We start from the raw sequence: 26,541 nt of genomic DNA on the forward strand, positions 1-26,541 counted from the left end.
TTTTAGGTGGTGGTGGTGGTGGTGGTGATGCTGAGGAGGGCCCCTCGCCTGGATCTTCCTTTTTTTTCTCTGCTTCTTCTCTCCGTTCTAGGCGCGAGGACGGCCGTGTCCATTTCTGGCCTTCCACAGGGGCAACCGACACTGATACCGGTGCTTCCTGTGATTGGTTAGGTCTAACTTCGAGGTTTTCATTTTTGCTTTGGACCTTGGTTTGGAAACCATTTCTCTCCAGAATATCAATTATGGCTCGATAAGCACAAGCCAGACTCCAAACAATACATTCCTTCTCAGATCGTCCTGAGTCCCATGACTCCTTACCTAAACACTCACTGAATTTCTCAGGGTCCCACAGGTGCTCAATATCAAAATTGCATAACACCGGGGGTCCCCACGCTTCTAATTTCTTTCCTAATTTTTTCCACCTTCCCTGCCATTCAACACTCTCTGGTTTTGAGGAACGCTCCCTCCACATGATGTAAATTACTATTGCAGAGAGTGCATGCAGAAAAACAGATAACACAGTTGCTGGGCTGACATCCTGAATATAGGTAAAGACCTGAAAAGAGTAATTGGAAACCGTTCCAAATGCCGCATAATCTGTCACGTTAGCCAGGGTGTTTAGGTAGGAGGCATGTAACCCCCTCAGCACACTAAAGTAGCTGTATATCCACATTACTCCGGTGCTGAACGCGAGGAGCTTAAAAAGACGCCAGCATGCTATGAGGTACATGAAAAACCTTAGTCCACTCTGCACCAGATTTACAATGGAGTGCCAATACTGCATTGCCCGCATTCTCCACCAATAATTGTCACGGTGTTGTCCGTGACAGTGACCCAAGGGAAACCGAGAAGGGAGAGGGGAGAGAAAAAGAAACTGCGTCAGTGGCCGCGCGGCCGCCCGAGCAGAGCCGCGCTCCGGGAGGGGGAGGGGGAAACAGCGGGAAGAGATGGGTCTACAAGAAAACAACGGCACGATTTGAGAAGGAACGGTAACTTTACTAAATCTAATAAAATTGAACAATTGAAAGAGAGATAACAATTTCCAACCCAAAAGCTATGAGCTTACGCTAAGGAGGACCCGCAGGGGAAGCACACGTGCTGAACCTCCAGGGCAGCCCAGAGCAACGCGCCCAGACCGAGCGCCGCCTGCATCCGGTGCGGAGCTCCGCCCCTCTGCTGCTCCCACACCATTAACTCCTTCACTGCTGCATGATGTTCTGATGTGGAATACCGGCATCAAAACCACAAAACCACAACATTGGAACCTACTGATTTCTTTATAAAACAAAATATTTACTTTTTTCTTCAGAAAATCAGGTGCTCTGAGATTCATAGGAAGGAGCCACTAGGAATCAGAATGATGTCATTCCCATAAAAAGGCGGAACATGAGAATCAAGGTGAGACAAAAAATCTTTTTGCCTTTTGACTTTGTGATCCAAAGACAAATAATGGGAAGCAAGCCAAAACAGCAGTATTTCGATTGAACTTGCTCTATTCCACTGAATGGGGCAGTAAATGAAATAATAGGCAGTCAGGAAGAGAATAAAGGAAAAATAAGTGAATTATTTAAAAAGATTTTTCTAATTGCAGTCAGAGGTAGTTTGCAGCATCAGCTCTGAAACAATAGGTAATATTCTGGACCTCTTCCTCCTGTTTCTGAAGAAGAGCACAAGTTGTTGAAGACAGTTTAACCAGTGTGGCCTTCTCTGCCCCAAATCTACCATGAGTATCACTTTGAGTGGGGAAACTCTTGCATCTCAGTTGCCTTACTTCTCAGTCCTGCTCAGTCTTTACAGCCCCATCAGGAATGTTCTGTGTCAGAGAAGGACAAATAGAATGAGATAAGTGTCCTGTCATTGCCACCTTTGTGGCAACGAGCTCCTCTTGGAGCTCCCAGAACAGCATTTCCCTGTTGTCAGCAATGGGAGTTGAGAATCATTTCAAGCTGGTTGGCTATAAGAGTCCCAGGTAATACAGACTGGTTTGTATCCACACTGCCTGTGCCAGGTCTGTTTTGAGTGCACTGGGTCAGGATCCTAATTGTTATGGAATGTTCCTGACTGTTTCCCAGCTGGGTCAGCTCTCTGTAGGGCCGTACTGTTCATAGTATGGTAGACTTTAGTCTTCCTTGGACTTTCTCTCTTCATCAGCCATATCTGTGTGAATAATAGTGTGACTCTTTTGCTTTATTTTTACACATTTTTATCTTTCAGTATTTGCTTTTCCCTTAAAAAAAAAAAAAAAAAGATAAAAGAAAATGAGGTGAAGGAAAGCTGTAAGGTATTATAAAATTTTTTCAAGACTAATAGAATTCAAGTCATCTATGTATTTTGTTTCTATAAGTATTTCCCTTTTCTTCATGTTCTATCAGATAAGGTAATGCTGTGCTAATTTAGTATTTAGTTAATTGCTTAAATCTGCACTTGTGGAAGGTATAGGACAGAATTTTTTGATTAGAACATTCTTATTTCTTTCCATGCCTGGGCGCTGAGCCAGCTGAAAGTAGTTGCTGTTTCCTCTCTTTCTGGCTTCCCACTCTTGCCTCCACACCCTTTGGTCAGTTGAGGTCTTACCACTCCAGAAAAATGTATATGATTTTTTTCTGGAAATTTCTACAGCGGACTGTTTCTGTAGCGCTATCAGCACTGTCTCAGATGAAGCACGGCTTGCAGCATTAATTATGTCTGCAACACAACTAACAAACCTAGTTTGCACACTGCCTGATGGAGACGATAGGACTCAGTAACCTATCTTTCATGCTTCCCAGTTCCCTGTCCTACAGTCACTTGATCTTACAAGGATGTGAGTCTCCTACTGGTATGACAGTAACAGAGACGATACCTTAATTGGCAGAGACTTCTGCTTTGAGATGTCCAGTGATACAGGCTGTTGTGACCTTTTTTACAGACTGTAACTGTACAGTTAATTCAGCATTTCTGTGAACCAGGAGTCCTGAGAGCTAATGTTAATGTATTTGTACACAGAACATGCAATTGCATGTATGAAAGGTCTGCTGAGGGATCCGTGACTCCCATCTGGTAGTGGCTTTGAAAGTTACGAGTTGTTTGCCTGGGAACATCCACCTTAAATTTCTGGCTGTAGGTCAGTTCCTCCAGGGTGAGCTCGAGTGAGCGCTTTCACCTATGCCACACCAACCTTGATGAAACTGAGCAGCTGCAATTGAAGTTGAGAAAGTCTGTTCAGAAAAGTGAGAACTGTACAATAAATGAATAACATTCAAAAGGGGTTGGGAAACTGTCGTGAAGAGCATCTCACATCTTGTATGAGTTAATGTTGCAGCTGTTCAATGTGTTTATGCTGCAGACAAGAAAAGTTGGTCAAATTGGCTTTGTGGAGATATTCCCTGTAATCTGAATTTGTTAAGAGGTCATTACATGGCTTTTGTCATTTCTGTTAAGATCGCGTGTCATATTCTTTCTCTAGTGGAACTGTTTAAAGATTCAGATGAATCTTTAAATGTTTAGATGAAATCTTAATAGATGTACCTTATTCATTGCTAAATTTACAACTCTACAGCTTATGAACAAAATGAAGGCTCTTTGTCTTTTCAGGATGTGGTTTTTTTTTTTCTTTTTAGCTGGAATATGAAAAAGAGCTTTTTGTTGTTCGATGCAAGCAAATGGAGGAGAGTTATCACTGCTTCTAGAGGTCTTCATGTGCAAGAAGATTGAAAGCATTTCTTGAGCAGAGCATACTGTGTGAGTGAGTGGAACAGCACAAAATGAGGGGCATACTCTTCTGCTGACGGATCAGACCTGCCAGGTCTGAAGATGCAAGTACCAAGGCATAGCTTAGAGTAGCCCTAAAGCTTCTTTAAGTTGTGCTTGGAAAACAGTTATTGGACTTGAAGGGGTCGTTTTAGTGTATTTTAAAAGCATGTTTATAGTTCACACCATTTTTTCTGTAATCACCCTAGGTGTGGTATTGTCACAATCTGACTTCTTCACTATCATTTCTACTTTTAATAAAACTTCAAAAATGTAACCTTCACATGTCTTTTCGATTGTCTGAGTAAGCTGCCTCAAGTAGCTCAGTGTTATCATGCTGATACTGCAGAAGTGTGAAACTGATGTAGAGATCAGAGATTCACAGTTGTTCTAGTGGTATTAACTAGATGCACAGTGTTATTAAGTTCTATACCTGCTGTCTCACAGCTCTGCTCTGTTGTGCTAGATGCTCCACAGAGTCCTGCACTTACTAAAACTATGTATACAGCTGTCATGTTCAGCAATAAATACTGATAGTGATATACAGTATTGCCATAGTAGTAGCTCTTGACCTATTACTATAAGCTGATGGACATACTAGTGAGTGGTTTTTTGCTTATCTCCATCAGTTGGGCACCTTAATATGCAAAGTGTTTCTTAGCCAAATATTTCTATATGGATTTTGATGGTTAAAATGAATAAAACCGTAAAGGAGGGCATGTGCTAGTAGTTTCTCAGGAACCTTCCCCTTGACGTCTGTTACCTGATTCAGCAGTCATTCCTCCAGCTGAAGATGAAGCTAAAAGAAGCATGGAATACATGTCTAGAAGGAGGATAACTTATGAATCTGGTTAATCTGTGTCTGTACTGTTGTTGCAGTAAAACTATGGGTTTCTTTGGGGAAGGTTAGTGTCATTTAAACAATTTGAGAGTACTTAACACAACAGCTAGCTTTGATAAGTGACTATATTCCAATATGTCTTAACTCAGCTGCTTCAACTTGGGAACATATCTGCTAAAAGGGGACTGTGGAGAACTGGCTTAGGAAAGGTGGTTGTGTGTGCTTATCTTTGTAGCAGTGCGAACAAAACAGCATGTTCAGATCACTGAATTTTGAGAAGTAGTGCACCATTGACCAGGCAACGATGAGGGAGTAAGTTTGCGGTGGAACCAGATGGCCCTGGTATGTGTGGGAAAAGAAGAACTAATTGGACACTACTTATCTCGCAAGGACAGAGCAAGAACCACTGCTTAACAATTATTCTAAAAATAGCATATGTTCAAGGGGTATAAAAGTATGTAACCTGCGCAATAAAGTTGGCTCAGCTGCATAATCATATTGATGTCTCTCTGAGTCCTTGCATTGGCATCTGAAGAAAATCGTTCCGGCGCGGCTGTGGTTCATCCTCCTGGGGTCACCGCAACATCTGGCGCCCGAACAGGGACCCTGAAGCCACTGCCGAGCTTGGGACGTGAGGAAGGTGACCGGTGCTTCACAGATGGTTGGTGCCGCAGCATTCTAAACGACGTAAGTTTTGTGGTAGCTGGAAGCGGGGTTGCGACCTGCCCTCTGTGCCACCATGGAGTGGGAAGCTGCAGAGAAACTGCTTCTATGTATTCTCTCTAAGGGAGGCAAGCAGGCATCTCCAAAAGGCATTTTGGAGCTGATAAAATGGGCCCAAAAAAATGGACATTTATCAGAGGTTGCACTGATATTCAGTGTCTCTGAGTGGCGTGAGATTGGAAATTATATGTGGAACGCAGTTACAGAAGATAAAAAGGAGGGAAAACAATTAGTATTGCTAGGCCCAACCTGGTAGGCCATTATCAATAGCTTGAACCATATGCAGGCAGAGTGTCAGGTTGTAGCAGTGGCTGTCCAAGCCCTGTCTGCTCCCTCCACTCCAACTACATCTCCAACAACTACAATACACCTGTTAGACTTTCCATCACCAGGCATAGGGCGCCCCGTTTGTTCAACAGCAGCCCAAGTAAAAGCGGCATTGGAATCTTCCTCTGTAGAGGGCAGAGAGGGGGCTCAATCTGATGAAATGACTGGTACTGAACAAGTAAAGGAGCAGGATAGCCCTGATTCAGAAGCACTTGGCGGGAAAGGGCAAATTCTTCCGACTGTTCCCCATGCCCCCTCCCTCCACCCCCGCCGCCGCCCCTTACCACGGAAAGCAGCTCCTGCCGGGACTCAATCTCGGATTCCAACCTCATCCCCGCCCGGGTAGCAGGGAACTCGACACCTTTTGCTGCACCCCTGCCTCCTTCCCCCCCCTCCACCCTGCGCCGTAGCCGCTCGCCGTCTCCTCCTCACCCCTCCACACCGCGCCGTTGCCGCTCGTCGCTCCCCCCACCCTCCCCCCGCAAGCTGCCCCTCTCCGCACCCCCCCCCCTCCGCAAGCCGCTGTCATGCCACCCTCGGAAACTGAGCCTGACGGAGAGATTCATACAAATCAGGCGCAGTCAGAAGAGGATATTAAATCCCTAACAGAACGGCTTCGGCAACTGGAGCTTAAGATTGCAACACCTGCAGCGCCGGGGTCTCAGATGGCCATTCCATCCGCTCCACTATTGCCGATACCACCGGCAGGGCCCCGGCCAGCAGTTTCTCGTTGGTCTGGAGTTATACGGGACGCGATATTAGATGGGGAATGGCAAGCAGCCTCCCGTGTACTGTGTTCAGTCATCTATGATCAGGCTGGTACGGCTCGATGGGAGTCGCACGACTGGAAGCTATTGCAGCAGGCGAGAAAGACTGTTCCTGAATATGGTTTAAAATCTGAGCCACATAAACAAATTATTCAGTGGATTTTTACTGCAGATGTTTTGTTACCACTTGATGTCAAAAATATTGCGCGTCTGCTACTAACCGCTTCTGAACTGCTTTTATTCAATCAGGAATGCGCAGATCGGGCAGGTAAAGTCACGGCGACAACTCGTCAGCCTAACAATCCCCTTTATGGCCTTACCACTGATATGCTGATAGGTGCTGGGCAGTACAGTAGTGGGGAGGTTCAGCTCACATTCCCAAGGAATTTTCATCAGTTATCGGCCCAACTAGCCCTAGAAGCTATTTTTGCTATACCAGCTGGAAAGAGAGAGCCAGCTTTCGCTTCTGTGCGTCAAGGGGTAACTGAGCCTTTTACACCTTTTGTTGATCGTATGTGGATTGCGATTCGTGATAGTGAATGTCACGGTGTTGTCCGTGACAGTGACCCAAGGGAAACCGAGAAGGGAGAGGGGAGAGAAAAAGAAACTGCGTCAGTGGCCGCGCGGCCGCCCGAGCAGAGCCGCGCTCCGGGAGGGGGAGGGGGAAACAGCGGGAAGAGATGAGTCTACAAGAAAAACAACGGCACGATCTGAGAAGGAACGGTAACTTTACTAAATCTAATAAAATTGAACAACTGAGAGAGAGGTAAAATTTCCAAACCAAAAGCTATGAGCTTACGCTAAGGAGGACCTGCAGGGGAAGCACACGTGCTGAACCTCCAGGGCAGCCCAGAGCAACGCGCCCAGACCGAGCGCCGCCTGCATCCGGTGCGGAGCTCCGCCCCTCCCCTCTGCTGCTCCCCCAGCATTAACTCCATAACTGCTGCATGATGCTCTGATGTGGAATACCGGCATCAAAACCACAAAACCACAACATTCCACCCCTTATTCCACATCATCACATCATGCTTAACACACATCTATACATAACCAAACAGTAATAACATAAGTTACATAGAAACATATATATATATACATACATACACACGTAATTACAGACTGCATTCCCCCAGCATCAAATTCCCTTGTGGGACACACTGCACGTCCCCATTTTTATCCATTACCCACCAGGTGCACCCAGGTCCCTGTGCAAAAACGGTTCCATGGAGGGGTTTGCCCTTTCCAGAGGCAGGAAGGACCCACACCGCTTTTCCCAACATGCTCCTCACATGTACCACAGGGACCTTATCTCCCTCTATGATCTGTAGGGAGCTGGACTGTGTAGGACCCTCTCAGTTGACTGATCCCCTAGTGTTGACCAGCCAGGTGGCTTCTGCCAGATGCTTCTCCCAGTGCTTGAATGTCCCACCACCCATTGCTCTCAACGTGGTTTTTAACAACCCGTTGTAGCGCTCGATCTTACCAGCAGCTGGTGCATGGTAGGGGATATGGTAGATCCATTCAATGCCGTGTTCTTTGGCCCAGATATCCACAAGAGAATTTTTGAAATGAGTCCCATTATCGGACTCAATTCTCTCTGGAGTGCCATGTCGCCATAGGACTTGTCTCTCAAGCCCTAAGATGGTGTTTCGGGCGGTAGCATGGGGTACTGCGTATGTCTCAAGCCACCCAGTGGTTGCCTCCACCATGGTGAGCACGTAACGCTTACCATCGCGAGTTCGTGGCAAGGTGATAGAATCAACCTGCCACGCCTCCCCATATTTATACTTTTCCCATCGCCCTTCCTGCCAGAGGGGTTTCATCCTCTTGGCCTGTTTAATTATGGCACATGTGTCACAGTCATGGATAACCTGTGCAACGGCATCCATAGTTAAGTCCACCCCTCGGTCTCTAGCCAACTTATAGGTCGCATCCCTTCCTTGATGGCCTGAGGTCTCATGGGCCCACCGAGCAAAAAATAGCTCTCCTTTGTTCTGCCAGTCCAAATCGATCTGAGACACCCCAATTCTGGCAGCTCGATCTACCTGATGGTTATTTCTCTGCTCTTCAGTTGCTCGATTCCTGGGCACATGAGCATCTACATGGCGCACCTTTACACCCAACCTTTTTGTTCGGGCAGCAATGTCTTTCCACAGTTCAGCAGCCCAAATAGGTTTACCCTTCCGTTGCCAGTTGTCCTGTTCCTACTGCTGAAACCACCCCCATAAAGCATTTGCCACCATCCAAGAGTCAGTATAAAGATATAGCATGGGCCACCTCTCCCGTTCAGCCACATCTAAGTCCAGCTGGACAGCCTTTACCTCCGCAAATTGGCTTGACTCTCCTTCTCCTTCGGTGGCCTCTGCAACTCGTCGTGTGGGGCTCCACACAGCAGCCTTCCATCTGCGATGCTTCCCAACAATACGACACGATCCATCAGTGAAGAGGGCATACGTCTTTTCATTCTCTAGTACTTCGTTATATGGTGGGGCCTCTTTAGCACGTGGTATCTTCTCTGATGGGGATGTTCCAAATTTCTTGCCTTCAGGCCAGTCCATGATCACCTCCAGGATTCCTGGACGGTTGAGGTTCCCCATCCGAGCTCGCTGTGTAATCAGTGCAATCCACTTACTCCAGGTGGCATCGGTAGCATGATGGGTGGGGGGAACCTTTCCTTTGAACATCCAATTCAGCACTGGCAGTCGAGGTGCCAGGAGGAGCTGTGTCTCAGTACCAATTACTTCAGAGGCAGCCCGAACCCCCTCGTATGCTTCCAAAATCTCCTTCTCAGTTGGAGTGTAGCACTCCTCTGAACCCCTGTACGCTCTGCTCCAAAATCCAAGGGGTCGGCCTCGCGTCTCCCCAGAGGCTCTTTGCCACAGACTCCAAGTGGGACCTTTCTCTCCAGCAGCAGTGTAGAGGATGTTTTTCACATCCTGTCCCAACCGAACTGGCCCCAGGGCCACAGCACGGGCTATCTCCTGCTTAATTTGCTCAAAGGCCTGCTGCTGTTCAGGACCCCATGCAAAATTATTCTTTTTTCGAGTCACTTGATAGAGGGGGCTTACTATGAGGCTGTAGTTTGGGATGTGCATCCTCCAAAAACCTACTACACCCAGAAAAGACTGTGTCTCTTTCTTGCTAGCGGGTGGTGACATACTGGTGATTTTGTCAATCACATCTCCTGGAATGTGACGACGTCCATCTTGCCATTTTACTCCCAGGAACTGAATTTCTTGGGCAGGTCCCTTCACTTTGTTCCGTTTAATAGCAAAACCAGCACCCAGAAGAATTTGTATTATTTGCTCTCCTTTTTTAAAAACTTCCTCTGCTGTATCACCCCACACAACAATGTCATCGATGCACTGGAGGTGCTCAGGTGCCCCACCCTGTTCCAGTGTGGTTTGAATCAGCCCATGGCAGATGGTTGGGCTGTGTTTCCACCCCTGGGGCAAACGGTTCCAGGTGTACTGAACGCCCCTCCAGGTGAAAGCAAACTGTGGTCTGCACTCTGTGGCCAAAGGAATAGAAAAGAATGCATTGGCAATATCAATGGTGGCATACCACTTGGCTGCTTTTGACTCCAGTTCATACTGCAGCTCCAACATATCTGGCACAGCAGCACTCAGAGGGGGTGTGACTTCATTCAGGCCACGGTAATCTACCGTCAGCCTCCATTCTCCACTGGCTTTACGCACCGGCCATATGGGGCTGTTAAAAGGTGAGTGAGTCTTGCTGATCACTCCCTGGCTCTCTAGTTGACGGATCAAGTTATGAATGGGGAGCAAGGAATCCCTGTTGGTGCAGTACTGCCGTCTGTGCACCGTTTTTGTAGCGATAGGTACCTGCTGCTCTTTCACTTTCAGTACCCCCACAACAGACCGATCTTCTGACAGGCCAGGTAAAACAGACAGCTGCTGAATGTTGTCTGCATCTACAGCAGCTATTCCAAAAGCCCATCATATCCCTTGGGATCCTTGAAATGTCCCCTTCTGAGATAGTCAATACCGAGTATGCATGGAGCCCCCTGTCCAGTCACTATGGGATGCTTCTGCCAGGTTTTACCGGTGAGGCTTATTTCTGCCTCCAACACAGACAGTTCCTGAGAACCCCCAGTCACTCCAGAAATATGAATCAATTCTGTCCCTTTATAACTCGAGGGCATCAGAGTGCACTGTGCACCAGTGTCCACCAGTGCCTTATATCTTTGTGGCTCTAATGTGCCAGGCCATCTAATCCACACAGTCCAATACACTCTGTTATCCCTTTCCCTCCCCTGGCTGAGGGCAGGGCCCCTCTATTGGTTACCTGCAGTGACGGGAGCAATTTCATTGGTGGCTGATCTCTGCTGTAGTTCTCTCACCCGTGCTCGCAGTGCAGGAGTGGGTTTTTTATGCCACTTCCTCTTGTCCTCTCCGTTTTCTCGTAAGAAGCTCCACATGGCCACACGTGACATGATGTTACTGCCGTCATTTGCTCGTGCAGAGAGGCGGTTGCCTTTGGTGGCCGAGACTTTCAACAGTTTGATCAATTGCTTCATCAGATTCTTTGCGTCATGCTCGTCTTCATCAGGTGTTTCCAATACTGACACAGGTTCATTCCTATTCATCAGTAATGACAGTTCCTCCAGTATAGTCTTCTTTATCTCACCTACTTCTTCTTTTACTATAGCTGCAATGGAAGCACGTGATGGTGTAAACTGTTGTTCAAAGTTTTGGAGTGTAATAGTCAATTCATAAACTGGGAGTCTTCTGTCTTGACCCTCGAATCTATGGAACATTGCTACCAGTGTACTTGCGTACCTCTCTGGTGCTGTTTTTGAGAGCTTGAGATATACATCAGGTGTGCACCTTACTCTATCAGGATCACGGTCCTGGTGTGGATTGTTAGGGACGAAATTGGGATCATACAGCATCTCTACTACGGCTGTTTCTCTCAAAAATTGGATGCCTTTCTCCACGGTGTTCCATCTTTCCACCTTAGGCTCCAGATCATCTTTGTAAGGGTATCTATCCTTTACAGCCACTAGTACTCGTTCCCAGAGGGTAGCGACTCCATTCAGACATCTGCCAATTCCTCTGTCGATAGCTGGGTCTCGGGCAATGCTTGCCAGTTGGTGGGCTTCGCTGCCATCTAGGGACACGCTGCTGGCACCGCTGTCCCAACACCGCAGCAACCAGGTGACAATAGATTCACCCGAGCGCCGTACAAACTCCTTTCTTGAACCTTGGATTTCAGTCATCTTTAGGGGCCGACGAGTAGTGGTAACAGTGACTCCATCATCATCGCTGTCTTCTCCATGTCTCTCACTTTTCTTAGTTGCCTTTTTAGGTTGTGGTGGTGGTGGTGGTGATGCTGAGGAGGGTCCCTTGCCTGGATCTTCCTTTTTTTTCTCTGCTTCTTCTTCTTTCCGTTCTAAGCGCGAGGACGGCCGTGTCCATTTCTGGCCTTCCACAGGGGCAACCGACACTGATACCGGTGCTTCCTGTGATTGGTCAGGTCTAACTTCGAGGTTTTCATTTTTGCTTTGGACCTTGGTTTGGAAACCATTTCTCTCCAGAATATCAATTATAGCTCGATAAGCACAAGCCAGACCCCAAACAATACATTCCTTCTCAGATCGTCCTGAGTCCCATGACTCCTTACCTAAACACTCACTGAATTTCTCAGGATCCCACAGGTGCTCAAGATCAAAATTGCATAACACCGGGGGTCCCCACGCTTCTAATTTCTTTCCTAGTTTTTTCCACCTTCCCTGCCATTCAACACTCTCTGGTTTTGAGGAAGGCTTCCTCCACATGATATAAATTGCCATAAGAGCATTCAGAAAAATAGATAACACAGCTGCCACAACTGCCAGGCTGACATCCTGAATATAGGTAAAGACCTGAAAAGAGTAACTGGAAACCATTCCAAATGCCGCATAATCTGTCACATTAGCCAGGGTGTCTAGGCAGGAGGCATGTAACCCCCTCAGCACACTAAAGTAGCTGTATATACACATTGCTCCGGTGTTGAACACGAGGAGCTTAAAAAGACGCCAGCATGCTATGAGGTACATGAAAAACCTTAGTCCACTCTGCACCAGATTTACAATGGAGTGCCAATACTGCACTGCCCGCATTCTCCACCAATAATTGTCACGGTGTTGTCCGTGACAGTGACCCAAGGGAAACCGAGAAGGGAGAGGGGAGAGAAAAAGAAACTGCGTCAGTGGCCGCGCGGCCGCCCGAGCAGAGCCGCGCTCCGGGAGGGGGAGGGGGAAACAGTGGGAAGAGATGGGTCTACAAGAAAAACAACGGCACGATCTGAGAAGGAACGGTAACTTTACTAAATCTAATAAAATTGAACAACTGAGAGAGAGGTAAAATTTCCAAACCAAAAGCTATGAGCTTACGCTAAGGAGGACCTGCAGGGGAAGGACACGTGCTGAACCTCCAGGGCAGCCCAGAGCAACGCGCCCAGACCGAGCGCCGCCTTGCATCCGGTGCGGAGCTCCGCCCCTCCCCTCTGCTGCTCCCCCAGCATTAACTCCTTAACTGCTGCATGATGCTCTGATGTGGAATACCGGCATCAAAACCACAAAACCACAACAGTGAATTACCAGAGGAGACGAAACAGCAATTATTTCGAGTAATGGTTCATGATAATGCTAATGTGGCTACCAAGTCAATTCTTGCGACCCTTCCACAAGGTGTGTTGGTAGAGGTTATGTTACAACGCATAGCGAGAACAGAACAGAGACAACAAGCATTACATATTGCCGCTGCTGTGCAAGCAGCAATAGGCAAAGGTGGGAAAGAACCACGAATTTGGGAAAACATTAAATGCTATAAGTGTGGATCGCTTGGACATATGAGGCATCAGTGTACAAAACAGGTGTGGTGTGATAAATGTAACCAACCTACACACGATTCCCAGACCTGTAGGAAGCAGGGAAACAGGAAGCGCAGCGCGAAACCCCGTCACGCAGGGACACAAATATCGGGGCCAAGGGAACAGGATATCTCAATATCCACCATCCACAAACCCAAGGAAGCCTCGGAGTGGATGTGGCAATAGCAGTAGATGTTCATATAACAGATACACAGATGCAAAAAGTTTTATTTGATGCTGTGGGACCACTATCTACCACTTGTAAACTACATGCGATACTAATGGGACGGTCCTCTCTCGGAGTATCACATGTAGTTCTAATACCAGGGGTAATTGATGCTGATTTTAAAGGGGTGATTTACGCTATGGTTTTTACAGTTAATCCTCCAATCTTTATCCCTAAAGGGACTCAAATTGGGCAATTTATCCCCATTCCAGCCACTCCTCAGAATCCTGGAATGGACTGTGAGTGGTCAGGTGCTTTCGGTTCCACAGGGGCAATGGTCTGCTTAGTCACTGATCTAGGGGAGCGACCTACCATCAGTGTCACGTTATGCTGTCAATTAAAACAGATTCAGGTAACAGCACTGCTCGATTCTGGGGCTGACATTTCGATTGTGGCAACAGACAAGTGGCCCTTGGATTGGCCAACAAGGGTAGTAGCTGGAGTTAGCGGGGTGGGCGGTGCAGCTGAAACTAAACAGGCTGTTAATCCTGTAACAGTAAAAATAGTACATGAGAGACCAATGCCATGCTTGGTGCATGTAGCCCCTCTGCCTGGAGGATTACAAATGTTGGTTGGATGAGACATACTCAGTCAATTGGGTGTGCAACTAACAAATCAAAATTTAGGATAGTGGCCACTGTTGCACCGCCACCGATTCCTCTTAGTTGGAAAACTAACGAGCCAGTATGGGTGGAACAGCGGCCTATGACAAATGAGCGCATTGAAATAACACAACAATTGGTTCAAGAACAAAAGATGGCAGGGCATATTCATCTCTCTACAAGTCCCTGGAATACTCCAATCTTTGTAATCCTTAAAAAAACTGGAAAATGGCGTTTACTACATGATCTCCAAAAAATTAATGATCAGATGGAGACTATGGGAACCTTACAACCTGGTATGCCATCCCTATGTATGTTGCCCAGAAACTGGCATATACTGATCATAGACCTTGAGGATTGCTTTTTTACGAATCCTATAGCAAAGCAAGATTGTAAACGTTTTGCCTTCTCACTACCTGCCGTAAACAAAATGCAACCTGCACAGATATACGAATGGGTTGTTTTACCACAAAGCATGAAAAATTCTCCAACGCTGTGTCAACTTTTTGTAGCTACGGCGTTGGTACCAATCAGGCAGCAAAATCCCAATACTATTATCTACCATTATATGGATTATATCCTTTTTTGCCAGCAGGAATCATTACAAAACAATGGGAAAAAAATCATTGTTGAATGTCTTAAGGAGTTCGGCCTTAAGGTAGCTCTTGAGAAGGTTCAACGGTCAAGTCCTTATTTGTATCTTGGTTGGTCTTTGTCTGACGCAATGATTCGACCACAAGTTGCACAGCTTGGTGTGAATGTGCACAATGTAACTGATTTACAAACAGTTCTGGGCCATATACAGTGGTTACGACCTACAGTAGGGATTACGAATCGTCACTTAGAACCATTGGTACAATTACTTAGGAGAAAACGGTCCGCCAATACTAAAATTACCTTGACTAAGGAAGCTACTGGTACATTGCAGGAAATCAGCAAAATAATCAAAGCAGGAATATCTTATAGGTATTGTCCAGACCTTAGGTTATCGGTTGTTATCTATGTCCAAAGTACTCATGCCTTTGCAGTTGTTTGTCAATGGCAAAAAGAAAAGGGGGATGTGGGGGATATTAGGCAGCAATGTCTACAATGTCTAAGAAGGATGCCATTGACAAACAAAGAGAAAGGCAATGACAGATTACCTATATCTAATAAGCTGAGGGAATATCATTCACCACAAAGGATTGCAGTGGCAGTTTCATATCAGTCAAGCTGATACAAGACTGATTGTACAAACATGTCCACAATGCAGTCATCATAATGGAGGTCTTAGTATAGGGATCCAACAACAGGAGAATGGTCTGGACCAGCCACACTAATCTTCTCCGGTAGGGGCTATTCTTGTGTCTCTACAGATCAGAATGGACCAAGTTGGATTCCTGCTCGCTGTGTTCGCCCTTGGCATGACCAGAAATAACTACATCGCATGGATCAATGGGAAAACATGAGTACCTTACATGGATTCCGGCTTGATACCATTTGGCCTTATCTCAAGGCAGAAAATAGCATCCAACCCTCATAAGGACTGGGGTTGTGTGCTTCTTTCTTATTGTCTTTTTCTTTTTTTGCAGATTGTTGTACTTTTTGATAACTTATGTATGCCATAGTATGTGATGAAGAACAGCTGGATTAGCCATTGAATGGTATCTCACTAATAACACTGATCATGGTATGACAAAAATGGGTGATTTTTCTGTGTTACCAATGTAGCCTTAAGAATCAGAATTATTAGGCATTATCTAGGTTGCTGTGTGCTTTTTCTATTTTAGTAGTAAATCAAGTGTGAATTAGATAGGATTTGATGTTACTAATGTTGTAATCTATGGAATTAGCACTTTTAATGTATTTAGAACACACAATTATGTTGTTAGCCTATCAATTAGCTCTTTTCTAATTTGTTAAAACAAACCTGAAAAAGAATCCCAGGCAAAGGAATGATCTTGTTTTAGAATGATCATTTCTCTTTCAATTCATTAATCAAGATAGTTCTTCATAACTATGCATCACATGAGATAAAAGCACACTATCTTACTTCAATTTGGCATATGATTCTAACAGATAAATATTACCCAACAGATATTTAAGTTCACTGATTCCTTTAATTAGCACTTATATTAGTAACCAAAAAGCCCCTGACAGAAGAATGATCTTGGGAAGGAACAAAGTATTCTGATAGCTTTAGGGCAACTGATATTTATGACTGTAAATATTTTTAGATAGAGCTAATCTTGGTAGTTTGTTCTGCTTTGCAAGCAGGTGTTCCTTTTGGATTCTGCATCATGCACTGGCCACGCATATGCAGAGTACAAATGGAAAAAACTTTGCAAACTCTGAGAAGAATTAAAGTTGGAGGAAATCTGTGATGGGTGAGAGAGGAAAAGTGCACCTTGAAGCAGGGGACGCCTTGCTAGCACTGCCTGTCGCATCCACCACTGGCACTCTCCTTTTCTCTATTCTTTCTGGTGATTTGTCATTTCTCAAGGGTTAATAGCTAATAATGCACTTTTTTAAGGAGTTTCTGCTTCGTGCTTGCTCCCATCTGAAAATAAATGTCTGCATGTGTCTGAGTGTATGTTGACTTAAACTTTAACCCTTTGTGCTACTCTGAATGTGCAGTTTGCTTGCTCCTGTTCTTGAGATGTCCTGTTTCTCAGATCCAGCATATCCTGAAACAGCACCACTCGACTTTTAATCACAGTCAGCAAGTTAGGATGTTAGCTAGCAAAGGAAAATTATACCACCAGTGATGCTCTAGCAGGTTTATCCACTGATATTGATTCTGTCTGACAGGCAACTTAACAAAGTTGTGCCGCCACTGATCTTCCATAATTAACCAAAGGTATGATGGTGAAGATTTTAAGGGCACATGTTATATGAATCTTAGGGAACATTAGAAAACCACTATATCAAAGTATTAGCAAACTATTAACATACTACAAATGAATAACACTCTGTAACAGTATTTCTGAATGCATTTAGGCTATCACAATTTAATCAAGGCTTCAATTAATAAAACGCTGAATGTAAGGAAAGAGACAAGGTTATCATATCGTAAGGACAAGAAATATTCTTAAACTTAATAAGAAGTGAACAAACACACCTTTCACCCATGGCTTTAGGTTCCTGCAACCTGGAAAAGAATCCCTGAGGGTCCCATTCTTTGTGTACCAGTAATTGATTGGAAGATATAAAGTTGCATGTCAAATGGGATCAACATCAGTGGGTAGGCCTGCTAGAGTATCACTAGGGGTATTGCTTTCCTTTGCCAGCTAACATCCTAACTTGGTGATTGTGGCTGAAGCTTGAGTGGTGCTGTTTCAGGGTATCCTGGATCTGAGAGACAAGACATCTCAAGAGCAGAAACAAGCAAATTGTGTATTCAGAGCAACACAGATGGTTAGGGTTTTAGCCAACATACACACACTTACACACATGCAGACATCCATTTTAGATAAGCAAGAAACAGAAACTCCCTAAGCAAACACATTATTGGCTATTGACCCTTGAGAAATGGCAAACCACCAGAAAGAAGAGAGAAAAGGAACATGCCAGCGGTGGACGCGATAGGTAGTGCCAGCAGGGCGTCCCCTGCTTCAAGGTGCACTTTTCCTCTCCCATCCACCACAGACTCTCCCCTGCTCCTACTCTCCTCAGGGTCTGCAGAGTTTTTTCCATTTGTACACTGAATCCGCGTGGCCAGTGCATGATGCGGAGCCCAAGTGGAACACCTGCTTGCAAAACAGAATAAACTATCAAGGTTAGCTCTCTTAGCATATGCCTTTGTCTCAAATGATGCATGGTTATAAAAAACTATTTTGATTAGCGAATTGAAAGAGAGTTGATCATTCTAAAACACAAAATCATCCCTTTGCCTAGGATTCTTTTCCAGGTTTTTGTCTTTGCAAATTAGAAAAAAGGCTAATTGATGGGCTAATAACATCATAACTGCACATTAAAAGTGCTATTTCCATAAACTCCAGCGTTGGCAACATCAAATCCTGTCTTATTTACACTTGATCTACTACTGAAACAGAAAAAGCACACAACAACCTAGATAATGCCCAATAATTCTTCACACTCGATCTACCACTAGAATAGAAGAAACACACAATCCCAGTAATCATAAAGGCTGGATGCTATTTTCTGCCTTGAGATGAGGCCGAACATATCGTACTGGAACCCATGTAGGACCAGTCCCTGTGGAAACACAAGCATATCCATGACCCCAAGTTATCAGTGGTAAGGGACCTTCCCAATGCCCTGTGGCCATATTCCGAACGTTAACCATTGGCCGTTCCTTGAGCATTGGGGAGTCCCCAAAATGATGGTCCACAAGAGTTCTATCTGTGTGATCACGATTCAAAAAATTCAGCACAAGCAAAGCTTTACATAATCTTTCTTGTGGTGTATCCCCCGTATTCCCCCACTTTTGTTTATTAAGAATGGATTTCAGTGTTTGATGAGCACGCTCAATGATAGCTTGTCCGGTGGGAGAATGAGGAATGCCTGTAATATGTTTAATGCCCCATTCTTGGAGGAAAGTTCGAGTGGCCTTAGAAGTGTACGCAGGCCCATTATCTGTTTTTATAGTATGTGGGATTCCCATAGCAGCATAGGCAGATAACCAGTGTTTACGGGCATCGCGACTGCGTTCACCTGTATGTGCTGTGGCAAATATGTATGAAGAATGAGTATCTATTGTTACATGGACAAATTTTAGACGGCCAAATTCGGGAACATGAGTAACATCTGTCTGCCACAGTTGAAGAGGCGCTGTGCCACGGGGATTTGTCCCAATTTGAGGCAAAGGGGCAATTGCCTGGCAGTCTGGGCATGTTAGAATAATGTTATGGGCCTGATCTGCTGTCAGTTGAAATTGTTTTTGTAAAGCTCTCCTATTCTGATGAAAAAATTGATGAGAGAGTTGCGCTTGCTGGAACAATTGAGGTGTAGCAAAGGCGACAGTGGCTTGATCAGCCTTACGGTTGCCCTCAGCTATAGGACCAGGCAATGTAGTGTGTGATCGAATATGCATAATAAAATAAGGGAGCGTACGGTGAGAGACATAATGTAAAACTCGCTTGAGCTGCGCAAACAAAGCAGGGTTGTTAACTTCCTTAAGAAAAGATCCTTCAATCCGCTGAATGATACCTGTAACGTACAAAGAATCAGTTATTATATTAAGCTTTTGATTTGAAAAAAATTGAAAAGCTCGGGCTACGGCAGCGAGTTCTACAACTTGAGGTGATCCATTAACAACATGTACATCTGACTGCCACTGTGTAGCAGTCGCACGCCAGAGAACCACTGCTCGATGTGTCTTGCCGGAGCCATCTGTAAATACAGTAACAGCATTAGGTATTGGAACATGTGAAAGTAAAATATTAGGACAAAGGGACAGATCACTCAAATTATGCAGTAACTGATGTTTGGGGGGATGGGTGGAGATCTGTCCTCTATATCCTGCCATAGCAGTTTGTAAAGTGAGTGACTGTACAAGCAACCAATCTAAATCTTTTTTAGTAGCAGATATGTAGATGCAATCAGGGTCAAGAGCTCGTAAAATTTGTAAACGATGACGACCTCGCTGTATTAGCATTGCAAACATCTCTACCCGTGATGTAATGGTTTTTGAAAAGGTATGTGGTAAGAATATCCATTCCAGGATAATGAGAGGATCTTTTCTTGAGGTATCCCACTGACATAACAGGCTATATGGCTGATACGTATTTGATATTATTACAAGAGATACTGGTAGTGATAAACAAACACGATGGCAATATCGATGTTGCAGTGATGTTATTACAGAGTCTAAGCACTGTAACGCTTGTGGTGTTAGCTGTCTTTTAGAGGTTAAATCCGGGTCTCCTTTGAGTAGCTGGAACAGAGGGTGCAACTCTTGAGTAGTAATACCCAAAAGCGGTCGTAACCAGTTGATGGTTCCTAACAACTTTTGCAGATCATTCAATGTCTGTACGTGAGGTATTATTTTGAGGATTTGTGGCTGAATGGTGTGAGATGTAATTTTCCATCCTAAGTATTTCCATGGAGAACTAAGTTGCACCTTTTCTTCTGCTATTTGTAAGCCAACAGATTGAACTGCCTGCCTTACAAGCATTAAAGTGTCCTTTAGACTCTCTTCTCGTTCTGCTGCTATTAATATATCGTCCATGTAATGATAAATAAGGACGTGGGGTCTAGCTTTTCGTACTGGTTGTAATGCATTTGCTACAGTCAGTTGACATATCGTTGGACTATTAAGCATTCCTTGTGGTAACACAGTCCAGTGATAGCGCTAAGCAGGGCTTTGTTGGTTGATGGAGGGCACTGAGAAAGCAAATCGTGGTGCGTCTTTTGGATGAAGCGAAATGGTAAAAAAACAGTCTTTTAAGTCAATGACTGCTATAAGCCAATTCGATGGTAACATTGAAGGTGAAGGGAGACCAGGCTGCAATGCCCCCATGGGCTCAATTACCGCATTGACAGCACGCAGGTCCTGTAGAAGCCTCCATTTTCCACTCTTCTTGAGGATAACAAACACTGGAGTATTCCAAGGGCTGGTGGTAGGCACTATGTGACCAGCAGCCAGTTGTTCTTGAACTAGCTCATGTAAATGCAGCAACTTTTCCTTTGTTAAGGGCCATTGATCTACCCAGATTGGTTGTTCTGTTTTCCAAACTAGGGGTATAGGTTGCTGCCAATCAATGGCCCTTATTGAAAATTTGTTTGCAAAATCATGCCCCATTGACTTAAAAGATCACGACCCCACAGAGTATAGGGAACTGGCAAGATGTAAGGAGCAGTGTGAGCAATGCGACCATCAGGCCCTTCAAAAGATAAAATTCGGGCACTTTGTTTGGGCTGCTGTAAGCCCCCAACTCCTACAATAGCAGAACTAGGGTATTTTAGCGGCCATTCAGAGGGCCAATCACTTGACTTAATGATGGTAACATCAGCTCCGGTATCCACTAGGCCTAATAACTGCCTGCCATTTACTAGACATGATAATAATGGTTTGTCTTTTGATACTTGTGTAGTCCATAGCACGGCAGGCTTGTCCGTGCTTCCAAATCCCCCAATTCGATCCCCAATACCAGGTTTAGTCATAGAATGAAAAGGGATTAATTGTGCTATTTTTTGGCCTTTGGGGATAAAGCGGGGGGGGGAGGGTGTCCATGCCATTATCTTAATTTCCCCAGTGTGGTCAGCATCTATAACTCCTGGTAAAACAAAAAGTCCCATCCGTGTAACAGAAGAACATCCTATCAGGAGGGCACTGCGCCCGTCCCCAAGGGGGCCCATTACTCCTGTTGGAATAAGAGTTACGTCGGTATCAGTCAGCGTCACTGACTGGGCGGTGGCCAAATCCACTCCTGCGCTGCCGGCAGTGGCTGGTCTGAGTGCGCTGGCCAGGCAGCGGCCGGCTGATTCGGGACTGTATTTACTGTCATAGCGCGCGGTCTCGCGCTCTTCTTGCCGTTTCCCGGGAGATAGCAGGGCCGTGCAGCAACAGGGAGCTTAGATCGGCAGTCTCTCGCCCAGTGTAGCCCCTTCCCGCACCGGGGACAGGGTCGAGTAGGAAGAGCAGAAGCATTTTTATCTGCTTTTTTAGGCTTTTTACAGTCCCTTTGTACATGACCAGGTTCCCCACAGTTGTAGCACTTTATTTTTTGAGCTGTCCCCGCATCAAGTCGGGCTGCCAGGGTGTCTGCTAGCGATGCCATTTTATAGCTTTCTGTCCCTACATCTTGACAGGCCTTAATCATGTCAGTAATGGATGGATCTGCATTCTTTAAAGATTGTAGGACCTTTCTACAGTCTGCATTTGCATTTTCTATTGCTAATTGCTTAAGCAAAGCCTCCCGAGCAGCTTGATTTTCTACTTGTCTCTCTAGCGTATTTTGTAAACGGTCAAGAAATTTTATGTAGGGCTCGGCAGCCTCCTGCCTAATTGATGTAAATGATGTGTTAGATGAATTAGTGTCGGGTATCCGACGGATAGCACGCAACACCAAAGTCTTAACTTGTTCAAAGCATTGCCTGTCCATTTGTGCCTGAGCCTGAGGTGTTGCCCGGACCCCCTCCCCCATGAGTTCCTCTATGCCAATGTGATTAAGGTTATTCAGATTATTCATAGTCTGGATGGTAGCCAGTTCCCGATACTCTGTCATAAACACGGTGTATTGCATGGGAGACAGAATTGTTCGTAACAAAATTTTCCAGTCGTGAGGGGTCATAACGTAACTGTCACCAATTGCAGTCAAAAGATGATATGTAAAAGGAGACTGAATTCCATAATCTCTCACTGACTTCCTTAGTTCCTTCACTGCCTCGTAAGGCAGGGAGTCCCACTGGGGGGGCTGATTTGCATGATACAACACAGGAAAGGCTTGCAACGTGTCAGCATCACCCCGTAATATTGCTTCTTTTCTGCACTGCTCTAAAGCACCATAGTATGCTGTAGAAAAATTTTTCTTTCCCACTCCCTTCAAATTATCATCGGGGGGGAAATGTTCGATTTGTCGTCCGTATCTACTGAACCAGGATCTGAAAGATCCTCTGGTTCTGGTTCGTTCTCATTTTTTACCAAGTTACACGCAGGCTGCGGAGCAGCAGCAGTAAGCGACGTAACCGGAGCGGAAGGCGGCAGGGGAGCGGCGACCATCGGGGGCGGAGCGGAGGGCGGGAGCGGCGCGACGAGCGACGAGGGCGGAACATAGGGCGGGAGCGCGGGGAGCGTCGGAGGCGGAGCGGAGATGAACGACGGACGCGTGGGGGAGGGCGGGAGCGCGGGGGGGAGATTGCGATTTCTCTTCTCCCCGGTCGCGGGGGGGCTCGGAGCCGCGGATCGGGTCCGGGCAGGGGCTGCTTCCCGAATCGGAAGGCAGAGGCGGGGGTGGGAAGGAGGGCGACAGAGAATAGCCGGAAGAACTTCTTCCTTGTCGAATCTGTTTAAGCCCTTCCATTATTTGGTCCCAAGCAGGTAGAAGTTTGGCAGCCGTTCTGTCTTTAGTAACAGAAGCCTCCCAGAGTTTTGTGCCAATTTTGTCCCAGAGTTCTGCATCAAGAGAGAACCCAGTTTTCAGAAATTCGGGGACATTTTTGCTTATCCATTTAAGAAAAGTAGCTAGTTCCGAATTAGATACAGGCTGATCCTGGAAGTTTAAAACTAACCGTAGTACTTCGAGATTTACTTGTTGCTTCTTCGTTAGTGAACTCCCCATAGTTCCCGACTGCTCACCTTCTGTCCTGCAGAACGGTGCGGGCGCGCGCGAAACAATCTCTCTGAGTTCAGTCGGGCGACGCTGCCGGACCGGGCTCGCTCAGCCGCGGCTTGATTTGCACCACGCAGTGGGCGCCATTTGCAGTGTCTCGGGCACGGACTCAGATGCGAACGATCCAAATCGTTTATTACAGATTTTAACATCCCTTATATACTTTCACAAGTTCTCTCTTGTAACTTTCCCACCCACCTTTACATATCAACAATGTAACTTCCCGAAACAGTCCTTAATGGTGCATACAGGCGATGATCCAATCAGGGCTGTGAATCTTCCCAAGCCACGCACTCTTCCTCCAATTAGGGCCTGCCATCACGCAGCTTACTTGAACTTGTTTTCCTCTTCTTCTGGAAGTGTCCTTGGTTCTCAGCCTTCCTTTCTCATGCTGTTTATCCTGTTCCACAGCTGCAGCTCTAAATATACTTTTTGTATTCCCACATCAAAGTATATAAAAATTAAAAGATTCTTCCTAATCAATTACTGAGTCACATAGAATGATACCCTCAGGGACTCTTTTTCAGGTCGCAGGAACTTAAGCCGTAGGTAGAATGTTTGTTCTTTTGTTAACAAGTTTAATAGTATTTCTTGTCATTATGATATGATTGCCTTGTATCTTTTCTTACATTCAGCGTGTTAACTATTGAAACCTTGACTAAGTTGTGATAATCTAAATGAACCTTTCAATGCTGTTACAAGGTTTTACACAAAACGAAGAGAGCTGAAGGTCAGGTGATTGGGATGCTGTGTACAAAGTGTAGTTATGTTACTAATGCAGTTTGTGATTTTGCAGTAAATTTATACTTGACATTGTAAAACGCTTACTGTCTAAACTACTTTCTGCTGTTTTGTTAGCGCAAAAAGAAAAAGGGGGAATTGTGGAGAACTGGCTTAGGGAAGGAGGTTGTGTGTGCTTATCTTTGTAGCAGTGCAAACAGAACAGCATGTTCAGATCACTGAATTTTGAGAAGTGGTGCACCGTTGACCGGGCAACGATAGGGAGTAAGTTTGCGGTGGAACCAGATGGCCCTGGTATGTGTGGGAAAAGAAGAACTAATTGGACACTACTTATCTCGCAAGGACAGAGCAAGAACCACTGCTTAACAATTGTTCTAAAAATAGCATATGTTCAAGGGGTATAAAAGTATGTAACCTGCGCAATAAAGTTGGCTCAGCTGCATAATCATATTGATGTCTCTCTGAGTCCTTGCATCGGCATCTTAAGGAGATCGTTCCGGCGCGGATGTGGTTCATCCTCCTGGGGTCACCGCAACAAGCAGTATTTCCATCTTCCAACAGGAGCTTCTTGCAGCATGTTTCTTGACAAAAAGAGGGAACTATCATCACTGTTCTTTGTGTATCTTTTTATAGCTCCATTGTACTTACGGGCCCATGTTATGAGTGGCATGGCCAGGAAGGAGTTAAACTGGAAATGACAGTATAATGTTGGTCCCTTGGATATTCTGTTAGGTTTACTGCCTCTTTTATTTGTCCTAGTGTTCAAGTCAGGGCTGCATGCAGCTACTATGCAGATGGAGATAGGAAGCATACTCAGCCATGGCATTGTCACACAATTTGGACTGATTATCTTTCAGCATTGCTTCTTCTGTTCTTCATGTCCTGCTATAGGCACCCTTTTGTAGTGGGCTGTGAGGTAGCTCTCATAGTTATGAGTGACTCTTCTGACACGATGTCTGGAGAGGAGGGTGGTCAACATGATGTGCAGAGAAAACTCAAGTCCACACGGATACTTGGATCTGGGGAACCAGGCCATTGCCTTCAAGGGCTTTTTGAAGCTTAAGCTCACAAAGGAAAGGTCTCCTATCTTGCCAGAGATTGACCAAATCATTAATCCTGGAGGTTACCTCAAGGATTTTCATCCTTCAGGGTCTCACTGAGGGCATATCATCCTCACACATCTTTTCCATAGCCCAGGAGCTCCGAGTCAGTGCAAGTGCTGCATCCCATCAGGGCTGAGGTCCAAGGTGGTAATGAAGACCCCACCAGCCCCTGTCCAGGGAACAGGTGAGTCACTGCTGGGCAATACCACCACTCCTGATCAAATAACAGCTACTTCTGGCCCCTTATGCAGCTAGCCCAGATTTCACAGTTTCACTCACCTTTTCCCAGTAGCTTCCCATAGAGCAATCTGAGACCTACAGAAGCTGTAAGTATGTGTGAGATAACTTGTGATGAAACAGAAGAAAGACTTGATGCAAAAGGCTGCAAGCTCCATGTGGTGACATTGCATTGTAAACCACGAGAGGAAGCTTTGTTGTCATGCCAGATCTATAAATGTTTGTATTCGGAATGTTTTGTGATAAAGCCCTCTGAAGGTGAGAGGGGTACAGAGTAACACCCAAGACCTTGATCTACAGAAGTTGATTTTAGTGATTGTGAGACAGAGTGTGTTCTGCTTGATGGGTTTGCAAGCCTCCAGCATTACCTTCCTGTGCCAGAAGAGCAGTAGTTAAATGACAGTCCTCTACAGCACTGTGATGGGTGTTCGACTCCTGAAGAACAAGTACCAGAAGAGCAAACTTGGAGGGGTAATTTTCACAAGCAAAAATGAAATACCTACTCTAGGAGATCCCAGCTCTTGAGGACAGAGTTATTTTCCTTGTGACTACTCATCCCATCTAGAGCATCTGCTTTACAGGGGCACAGAAGGTGAGTTCCTGTGCTAGGTGAGCAGGTGGATGGGCAGTAGCAGGGAAGGTGGCAAGGTCCAGGTGAGTTGGAAGCAAGGCGCATGCTAGCATTTACAGGTGAGCTGAAGGTCATGCTTTCACACTTCCAGAAATCCAAATGGATTGTGAGCCCTGGACTGCCAGCAGCATGGGTGTGAGTGGCATCAAAGGCCATGCAGATGCCACCACTGAGTTTGCAGTTTGAGATGGCCAATTTTCACAGAAGTATTAGCGCTCAAGCCAGCAGAACAGAGGTTTCTACAAATGCTCATCTCAGTCTTCCTTTGAAAAGCTGTTATCATCTTTCCACCTCATTGGCAAACTGACAGTACTATTGTTTTTCGAACTAAAGAAGTTTTCTTCACTGTGTCACAAAGGAACCGAGGCATGTAGCAGATGCGCTGACAGTATTAACTCCCTCTGTGTTATCTGTGCTGGAAAACTGGCTCGTAATTATAGAAATAATAGTGCTGCTTTTGTTG

This window comes from Cyrtonyx montezumae, unplaced genomic scaffold, assembly GCF_038088225.1.
Source record: "Cyrtonyx montezumae isolate F1298 unplaced genomic scaffold, pur_monq_1.0 scaffold_9, whole genome shotgun sequence".
NCBI lineage: Eukaryota > Metazoa > Chordata > Aves > Galliformes > Odontophoridae > Cyrtonyx > Cyrtonyx montezumae.